The sequence below is a fragment of the Primulina eburnea genome, chromosome 1, assembly GCF_022965805.1.
Source record: "Primulina eburnea isolate SZY01 chromosome 1, ASM2296580v1, whole genome shotgun sequence".
Lineage (NCBI taxonomy): Eukaryota > Viridiplantae > Streptophyta > Magnoliopsida > Lamiales > Gesneriaceae > Primulina > Primulina eburnea.
Window position 1 is genome coordinate 12,534,007 of NC_133101.1, and position 9,162 is coordinate 12,543,168.

Below are 9,162 nucleotides of genomic sequence, written 5' to 3' on the forward strand. Positions count from 1 at the left end.
AGCGTAGCTAACTTTAACGACTATTTTATATCACGAGTGAGTTCGAGAGAATAACTAGTGATAGGATCGAGTGGTGTAATTCGCGGATCTACAATTTGCATAGATATATGAAATTGGATACGTGCCGATAGTCATAGTCCTTAGGGTCGAAAACTAGGGGGTTTCATTGAGCGAAATGCGATTCATTCTTGATAAATAATTAAAGACATTTAATTACTTCATTGAGTGAATTAGTTTGACATAGCTCGAGAGAGTGTGTTCAATTAAATAGGAAATCCTGTCGGAAGCGTAGAACACAATCGAACGAATTAATTAATTAATAAAGGGTAGGTGAACCAGAATTCCCAACAAATTCTTTTATCATTTGAAATTTAACCAATTGATTTAGCATTCACATTTCATCATTTAATCTTTGAAATTGTTTATTTAACTTTCTTGCATTTTAATAGTTATAACACAATCAATCACCTTTCGTCGCTAAAGTTTCAATAACTAAAATAATAATTGTTAAATACAGTCCTCAGTGGAACGATACTCGTATTCACATACACTATATTATTACTTGACATCGTGCACTTGCGATCACTTTTTGAGCATACAAAATCATATTTTATTGGGGAATTCAAAGTGCAAGTTTTGCTCGATCAGAACCCTAGGTCTCCCTTTAGATGAAGAACCGAGAAGAAGAGAAGAAATGAGAGAAATGAAGCCAACACTTCTATTTAAGCACTAGAAATAGCCAAAACACGCTTATACTGTTCACTCACCGCAGATGCGCTAGATACTTCACCGCGGGTGCGCTGCATGCACTGGACGACAACCAAAAATCTGAAAACGTCGACCACGGGTGCGCTACAAATCCCATCGCGGGTGCGCTGCAAATCAACCACGGGTGCGGTAGACCTACTGGACCACAAACACAATTCCTGAAGAAACGACCGCAGGGGCACTCATAAATTACCGTGGGTGCGGTACACTTTCTGTCCAAACACCGCAGGTGCGGTGCATTTCCTGGCGTGGGTGCACTGTCCCCTGAAGCCAAAAAAAATACTTTGCATCTACAAATCGAACCGCAACGTCAATTCTCTTCATAATTCGGCAACACTCCCAACGAGAAAGTTGCACCTCTATGTCTTATCTAACCACTCCAATTGGCCTCATACAAATCGGCTCAACATACAAATTACCAAGAATAAAATCGCAACGACAATACATTAAAACTACACACCAACTATAACCACCAATACTATAAACCATAAATCACAATTCTTAACATCAAAACTATACTTAAACTTAACCAAATAGTCCATAAACATATGAAATCTTAAACCGTACCGTTCACCAGGCTTGGGATATTACAATCTCCCCTCCTTAAAGGAATTTCGTCCTCGAAATTGACGTCACTGCAAAAACAACTCAGGATACTTCTCTTTCATCTCATCCTCTGGTTCCCACGTGGCTTCTTCAATCAATTGATTCCTCCAATGGACTTTAACAATACCGATCTCTTTGTTTCTCAATAATTTCACTTTGCGATCCATAATCTGGACTGGAATCTCTTGATACGTCAAATTCGACGTCAAATCCAATGGCTCGTGATGAAGAACATGGGAAGGATTTGCAATATACTTCCTGAGCATAGAGACATGAAAAACATTATGAACTCTATCAAGATCTGGTGGTAGGGCTAACCTGTAGGCTCGATCACCAACTCTGTCCAAAATCTCAAATGGGCCAATAAATCTTGGACTCAACTTTCCCTTTTTGCCAAACCGCATCACACCTTTAAGAGGTGCAATATTCAAGAACACATGATCGCCAACTTCAAACTGCAACGGCCTTCGTCTGACATCAGCATAACTCTTCTGTCTCGACTGAGCCGTCTTCATCCTTTCTTGAATAACAGCAACAACATCAGCTGTCTGTTGGACCAACTCTGGACCCAACATCTTTCTCTCACCAATCTCATCCCAATATAAGGGAGATCTACATTTTATGCCATAAAGTGCTTCATACGGTGCCATGCCAATCGTCGTCTGGTAGCTATTATTATACGTGAACTCAACAAGAGACAATTTGGAATCCCAACTACCAGGATAATCTATAGTACAAGCTCTGAGCATATCCTCCAAAATCTGAATAACTCTCTCTGATTGACCGTCGCTCTGGGGATGATATGTTGTACTGAATGCTAACCGTGTACCCAAGGCTCTGTGTAAACTCTTCCAAAACTCTGAAGTAAATCTAGGGTCACGATCGACACAGGAACACCATGCACTGAGAAATAAACATAGCAATATCCTTCTTCATACATTGACACCAATAGAGTCTTCGAATATCCTGATACATCTTGGTACTACCTGGATGTATCGAGTATGGTGCGGTATGTGCCTCTGTCAAGACGTCTCGCCGAATATCATCACCAATAGGAATGCATATACGGAATCTGAATGTAAACAAACCATCTCTATTCATCTCAAACTCTGAATTACCTCTCTCTTCGGCTCTGGCTCTCATCTCTAACAACTGTAAATCATTGGCCTGCTCTCTACGGATCCTGTCCGTCAATGTAGCCCGAATGATCAACGCTGAAAAGCGTGCGATGGTTCTCAAAACTACCAAAGCTATCTCCTCTCGCCGCAAGTCTAACAACAACGGTTTCTGGATCATAGAACTCAAAGAAGAACTTGACTTACGGCTCAAAGCATCCGCTACAACATTCGCCTTTCCAGGATGATAACTAATCGTCACATCATAATCTTTGACAAGCTCTAACCACCGTCTCTGTCGCATATTGAGTTCTTTCTCGGAAAACAAATACTTTAAACTCTTGTGGTCTGTGAAAATTTCACACTTTTCGCCATATAAATAGTGTCTCCAGATTTTTAGGGCGAAAACCACAGCTGCCAGTTCCAAATCATGCGCAGGATAATTCTTCTCATAGTCCTTCAATTGACGAGAAGCATAGGCTATAACCTTTCCATGTTGCATCAGTACTGCACCAAGGCCTTTCATCGACGCATCGGTATAAACAACAAAATCTTCTGAACCACTGGGCAGTTCAAGTACCGGAGCTGTCGTCAATCTATCTTTCAACTCTTGGAATCCACTTTGGCACTCATTGGACCACTCAAACTTCACAGTCTTCATCGTCAGATTGGTTAATGGCAGGGCGATCTTGGAAAAATCTGAAATAAAACGACAGTAGTAACCCGCCAAACCAAGAAAACTGCGTACCTCTGATACAGTGGTAGGAATAGGCCACTTCTGTATTACCTCAATTTTCATTGGATCAGCAGCTAAACCATCCTTCGAAACAATATTGCCCAAGAAATAAATCTGATCCAACCAGAACTCACATTTCTTCAACTTAGCATACAACCTCTTCTCTCTCAACAACTGAAGAACGACTCTGAGGTGCTCTGCATGAAGCTCTCTGTTCTTGGAATAGATCAATATATTGTGGATGAAAACAATGACAAAACTATCCAAATACGGCTTGAACACCCGGTTCATAAGATCCATGAAGACTGAAGGGGCATTAGTCAAACCGAACGACATGACAAGAAATTCAAAATGACCATACCTGGTCTGGAACACCGTCTTAGGGATATCAGACTCCCTAACTTTCAACTGATAATAGCCAGATCGCAGATCAATCTTCTAAAACACTGTAGCCCCATGCAATTGGTCAAAAAGATCGTCTATCCGCGGCAACGGATATTTATTCTTCATCGTCAATCTATTGATTTCTCTGTAATCAATGCACAGACGCAAGGACCCGTCTTTCTTTTTAACAAAAAGAACCGGAGCTCCCCAAGGTGAAGAACTCGGCCGAATAAAACCTTTATCCAAAATATCCTGCAATTGCGTCTTCAACTCTTTCATCTCAGTCGGGTCCATTCTATACGGAGCCTTGGAAATAGGAACCGTACCTGGAACTAAATCAATCACAAACTCTACATCTTTGTCCGGAGGTAAACCCGGCACATCATCCTCAAATACATCAGATAACTCTCTCACAACATCAATATCATCAATATTCAACTTCACAATTCTATCCATATTAACAATCGAAGCCAAAAACCCATCACAACCTCTAAACAACAACTCCTTAGCCTCAAGACATGAAATAAAAGGAAGGACCAGCGAAGTACCTACACTGGCGAGCATACCTTCCTTATTTCCATCATCTGCAAACTTCACCATCTTAGCAACACAATCAATCACTGCACGATAAGTTGATAGTCAATCCATGCCAAGTATAATATCAAACGCAACCATCGGGATAACAATCAAATCGGCATAAACCCCTCGTTCATCAATTTGAACAGAACACGCATACACAATAGACGTCGAGCAAAACACATCCCCCGAAGGCAATACTACATTAAACTGGAGGGGATGAATAGAAGGAACTAAACCCAAAGATCTCAAAAATAATTCAGACATAAAAGAATGAGTAGCACAGTATCAATCAATGTCGTAGCTACTCTGCCTGAAATTAAAATAGTTCTAGAGATCACAGAAGAATCATGGTTAATACCTTCCTTCGTCATGGTGAAAATGAGACCCTGCACCTTCTCTTTACTCGATCCTCTCGGACAATCCCTGGCTATATGGCCTGTAGTACCACATCAATAGCATTTGTGAGTACCAAATCTGCACTCACCCCTATGAGGCCTACTGCACTTGGGACACAACGGCTTCTCTGGATCAAATGGAACTGTCGGTGCTTTAGGACTCGGCTCTAACTTGCCTTTCCCTTTGAAATTGCCTTTACCTCTTTGGTTCGAGCCTTGACCTCTTTGAGCAATAGCCTGCTACCTCGCCTTTCTCTCTCTAGCAATATCTTTTTCATCTTGCTAGGCTAACAATGCTTTAGCCACAATCTCTTTAAATGTCACTGCCTTAGACATATTGATGTCTCTTCTTATTTCTGCTCGAAGTCCTCTAATGAAATGAGCACCCTTATCTTTGTCATTCGAGACAATATAAGGAGCAAACAGACAGCCCTCTTCAAACTTCAAAATGTACTCATCAACATTCATACCTCCTTGACGCAGCTCCAAAAATTCAATCACCTTTCGAGCTCGAAGTGCATCTGGGAAATACTTGTCGTAGAAAAGATCCGTGAAATCTTGCCACTTCAATGCCGGAACATCAACACCCACCTTGGTAACATTCCACCAAATGCGTGCAGCATTGACTAGCATGAATACTGCACAACCAACTCTGTCTTTGTCTTCATATTTGAGATGATCAAATATCGTCTCAAGTGCTTTAATCCACTCTACTGTCACCAATGGATCAGTGCTTCCTACAAACTCAGGCGGATCCATCCTCTTAAAAGCAGTAAAGATCCCATCAATCCCAACAGCTTGAATCACTGGCCCTCTCCCTTGACCTCTACCTTGACCTGTATCTTGCAAACAGAGCAACTGTTGAATCTGCTCACTATGAACCTTAGCTTGCTCTTTCAATAACTTGCCGAACTCGTCGACAACTCTCTATGAGGAGCTATCCTCACCCTCTGAAGATTTTCTCTTAGGAGGCATTAAATCCTACAATGTGCTCACACAATACATATCAATCGATAATAATAGATAGATGAAGGAGATGACATACCCGGACAGTTCAAAGTAGACGAAGTCATATGCATTGATCCGAAGAACGTTGCTCTGATACCACTAAATGTAATGCTCTGACCCGATTTTTATAAAACAACAGCGGAACTTAAAGATTTAAATAAAAGGAAAGAACGATTTAAAATTTTTCTTGAAATAAATACATTTCCAATATATACCATCAAAAGTATATACATGATCATCTAAAGGTTGCAACAAAATACAAAATATCAATGTGTTCATGTCCAAAATAATGTCTTCCTTCCATCACTTGATACATATGACTTCGGCTTCAATCAACGTCCTGGTTCGTCGCTCTTATCTGCATCACATGAATAACTGAAATGAGTATAAAACTCATCAAGTGGAACTCTTACATATCAAATATCATACTCTGTAAAACATGACTTTGAAATCATTAAATACCATCCAACTCTTGAAATATAGCATAACATAGGATAATAAAATCATAAAGATGGTATTTCTCTTTTCTCTAGTATGGATTGATATCTAAATAGTATCTCTGTCTCTGTACCTATATCTCATCGATATAAATCGATTACTCTGTTGGGATATAAGCCTATGGTCGTTGATCAACTAATTGTATGCAATCTCTGACTATCAATTTATCAATCCAATAAAACATTTGAACTTTTCTTGGACATTTAATCAAATACTTTGAAGAATCTTCTCTTTTGCATTCCCTTATACACAATTGAGGCATATACAAGCCTCTAATATACAACAAAGTGTATATATACATAACATGAATCAATTGAAAGGGAATAGCACATTAAAACTATTGAAACACAATATATATACTACCATGTGATCACAAGGAATGAATTCCACTTACAACCAATAGCAACCTTGAGTCTAAGCTCTTGGTACAAATCCTACAACAATAAACCATGAATAGAACCATCAACAACTCAATAGACCAAAAACCATACCATAAAACCCATATAATCAACACAATCACAAAGTACCATACTTTCCCCCAACACCACAAACCAAATTAACTAAACCCACAAGCTTTGTTGGAAACTAGATTCCGGCGTTTGACAAAACATGAATCAATCGATAAACAAAATATGAACTAACTGATACGCGAAAGCAAATTCGGCAACTGAACTTGTCAACTAAAATCAGCTGATACAATGATACAAAGAAAACTGATCAGTTGGAACTGATCAGTTAATACATTCAGCCGAATGAAGTATCTCTCAACTGAAGATGTCTCGGGAAAGAACAAAGAAGACATAACAGATTACAAAACGCCGCACCACAACCAAGACTATTTAGAACAACGCATTCCGGCTAAAGAAATTAAGACGTCGCATTACAATAAATGAAGCAAACAATGTTCAAGGAATAATCAAGTGGAAACCAACGGATACAAAGATTCAAATTTATCTCAAGTTACCGTTGGAAAAGAAAATTATAAATATGGCAGAAGAACAGCTGAATAAGTAGCACAACACACTATTCAAAAGCTGGCTGTTACTCTGTCAAAATCGAAGCTCACTCTTTCTTGATTTATTCGTAGCAGTCAAGGCTACAAGTTGAGCAAACTAGCACTTTGTAATATTTGCTAAATTCAATAGTGCTAAGATCAGTTACGCACTGAGAACATTCTGTTAAACTAAGAGTTTCAGTTTTTGGCAGTGATAAGTCCAAACTGAAGTGGGTCAGTACACATCTTGTATTTGATCAAAGTCTTTTAGTGGAAATCCTATCCTCGAGATAGAAGGGGTGACGTAGGAGTAATTGAAATCTCCGAACATCCAGAAACAATCCTTGTCTACTTTATTTCAGTTTCGTATTCTATCTTTCAGTCAGTTATTTTCCGCAACTACTTCAGTTTAACTGATTGTTATTGACCAACAAGATTCCGAGAATCAGTTTGTCACCAAACTGAACTCAAAATTCGAAAAGACCAGTTTTAGTTGTGAGTGTTTATTCAACCCCCCCTTCTAAACACTCCTTGATACGTTATTCGATCCTATCAAGTAGTATCAGAGCAGTTGAATCTTGTTCTTGAATACTTTTGATCTATAAACTTGTTAGCATGACTTCGTTCAACAAAATTCTTATGTTCTCCAGAGAAGATTTTGATGATTGGAAAATCAGAATGCAGGCTCATTTAGCTGCATAAGATGATGACATGTGGTATGTCATAACTGATGGATCCATGAAAATTTTGAAAACAAATACAGCAGTTGCCATAACAGAAGGGGCGCCACAAAGAATAGAAAAGCCAAGAGAAGAATGGACAACTGAAGATAAAAGAAAAGCAAATCTTGATAATGTGGCTAAAGACATTCTATACAAAACTCTGGACAAAGTAACCTTCAGCAAAATAAAAATGTGTAAGTCAGCAAAAGAAATTTAGGAAAAGCTGATCCAGCTGTGTGAAGGAAATGATCAAACCAAAGAGAATAAACTCACTGTTGTTGTGCAAAAGTTTGATAACATCAAAATGAAAGCAGGAGAATCAATGCACGAATATGATGAAAGAGTAAGTTGTATCATCAATGAGTTAAATGCACTTGGAAAGGTGTATACCAACAAAGAGGTTGCACTAAAAGTAATGAGAGGTCTTCCCAAGGAATGGGATTTCAAGACCATGGAAATGAGGGAGTCCAAAGATCTGAACCGGATTGAACTTCATGATCTGTTTGCTGATTTAAAAGCTTATGAATTTGAACTGCAAACCAGAGAAGGAGAACCATCTACCCCTACAGCCACAACTGCTCTTGCGGCTGTCAGAACTGAACCAATCAGTTCAGTCGAGAAAATTGCTGATCAGTTAAGCAATGATGCTATGTCATTGTTTATCAAAAAATTTGGAAGGTTCATGAGAAAGAATCAAGAGAACTTCCAGAAGCCATACCAAAGGAACAATTCCAAAGATGAACCAAATGCTTGCTTCAACTGTGGCAAATCAGGTCACTTTATTGCTGACTGTCCTAAACCCAAGAAGGACAGTCAAGGTTCAACTGATAGAAGAAAGAAATCATATGAACACAAAAGAAGACCCAAGGAAGATAAGAAGCTCTTCAGAAAGAAACATGAGGTACTCGTAGCTGAAGAAAGCAAATCTAAATGGGCAGAAACTGACAGTGAAGAGTTAGAACCAGAAAGCTCTTACAGTTCTAGTGATGAGGAGGAAGTAAAGTGCTTAATGGCTAATGATGCAGAAGAAGAATCATCTAGCCAACAGGTATTTGATTTCAGTTCAACTGATTTCACACGAGAAGAACTCATTCTAACACTGCATGACATGGTAAATGTAACACCCTCGACTTATTTCTTAAAATGACAGCGGAATTTAAAATTTATTTGAAGGGAAAAAGGATTAAAAATTTCTTGACACAGACACATTTTCAATATATACAATCAAAAGTATATACTTGATCCATAAAGTGTTGCACCAAAATACGAAATATCATTTTGATCATGTATAGCAAAATATCTTCTTCCTTCCATCTTCTATAGATATGACCCCGGCTCCAATCAACGTCCTGGTCCG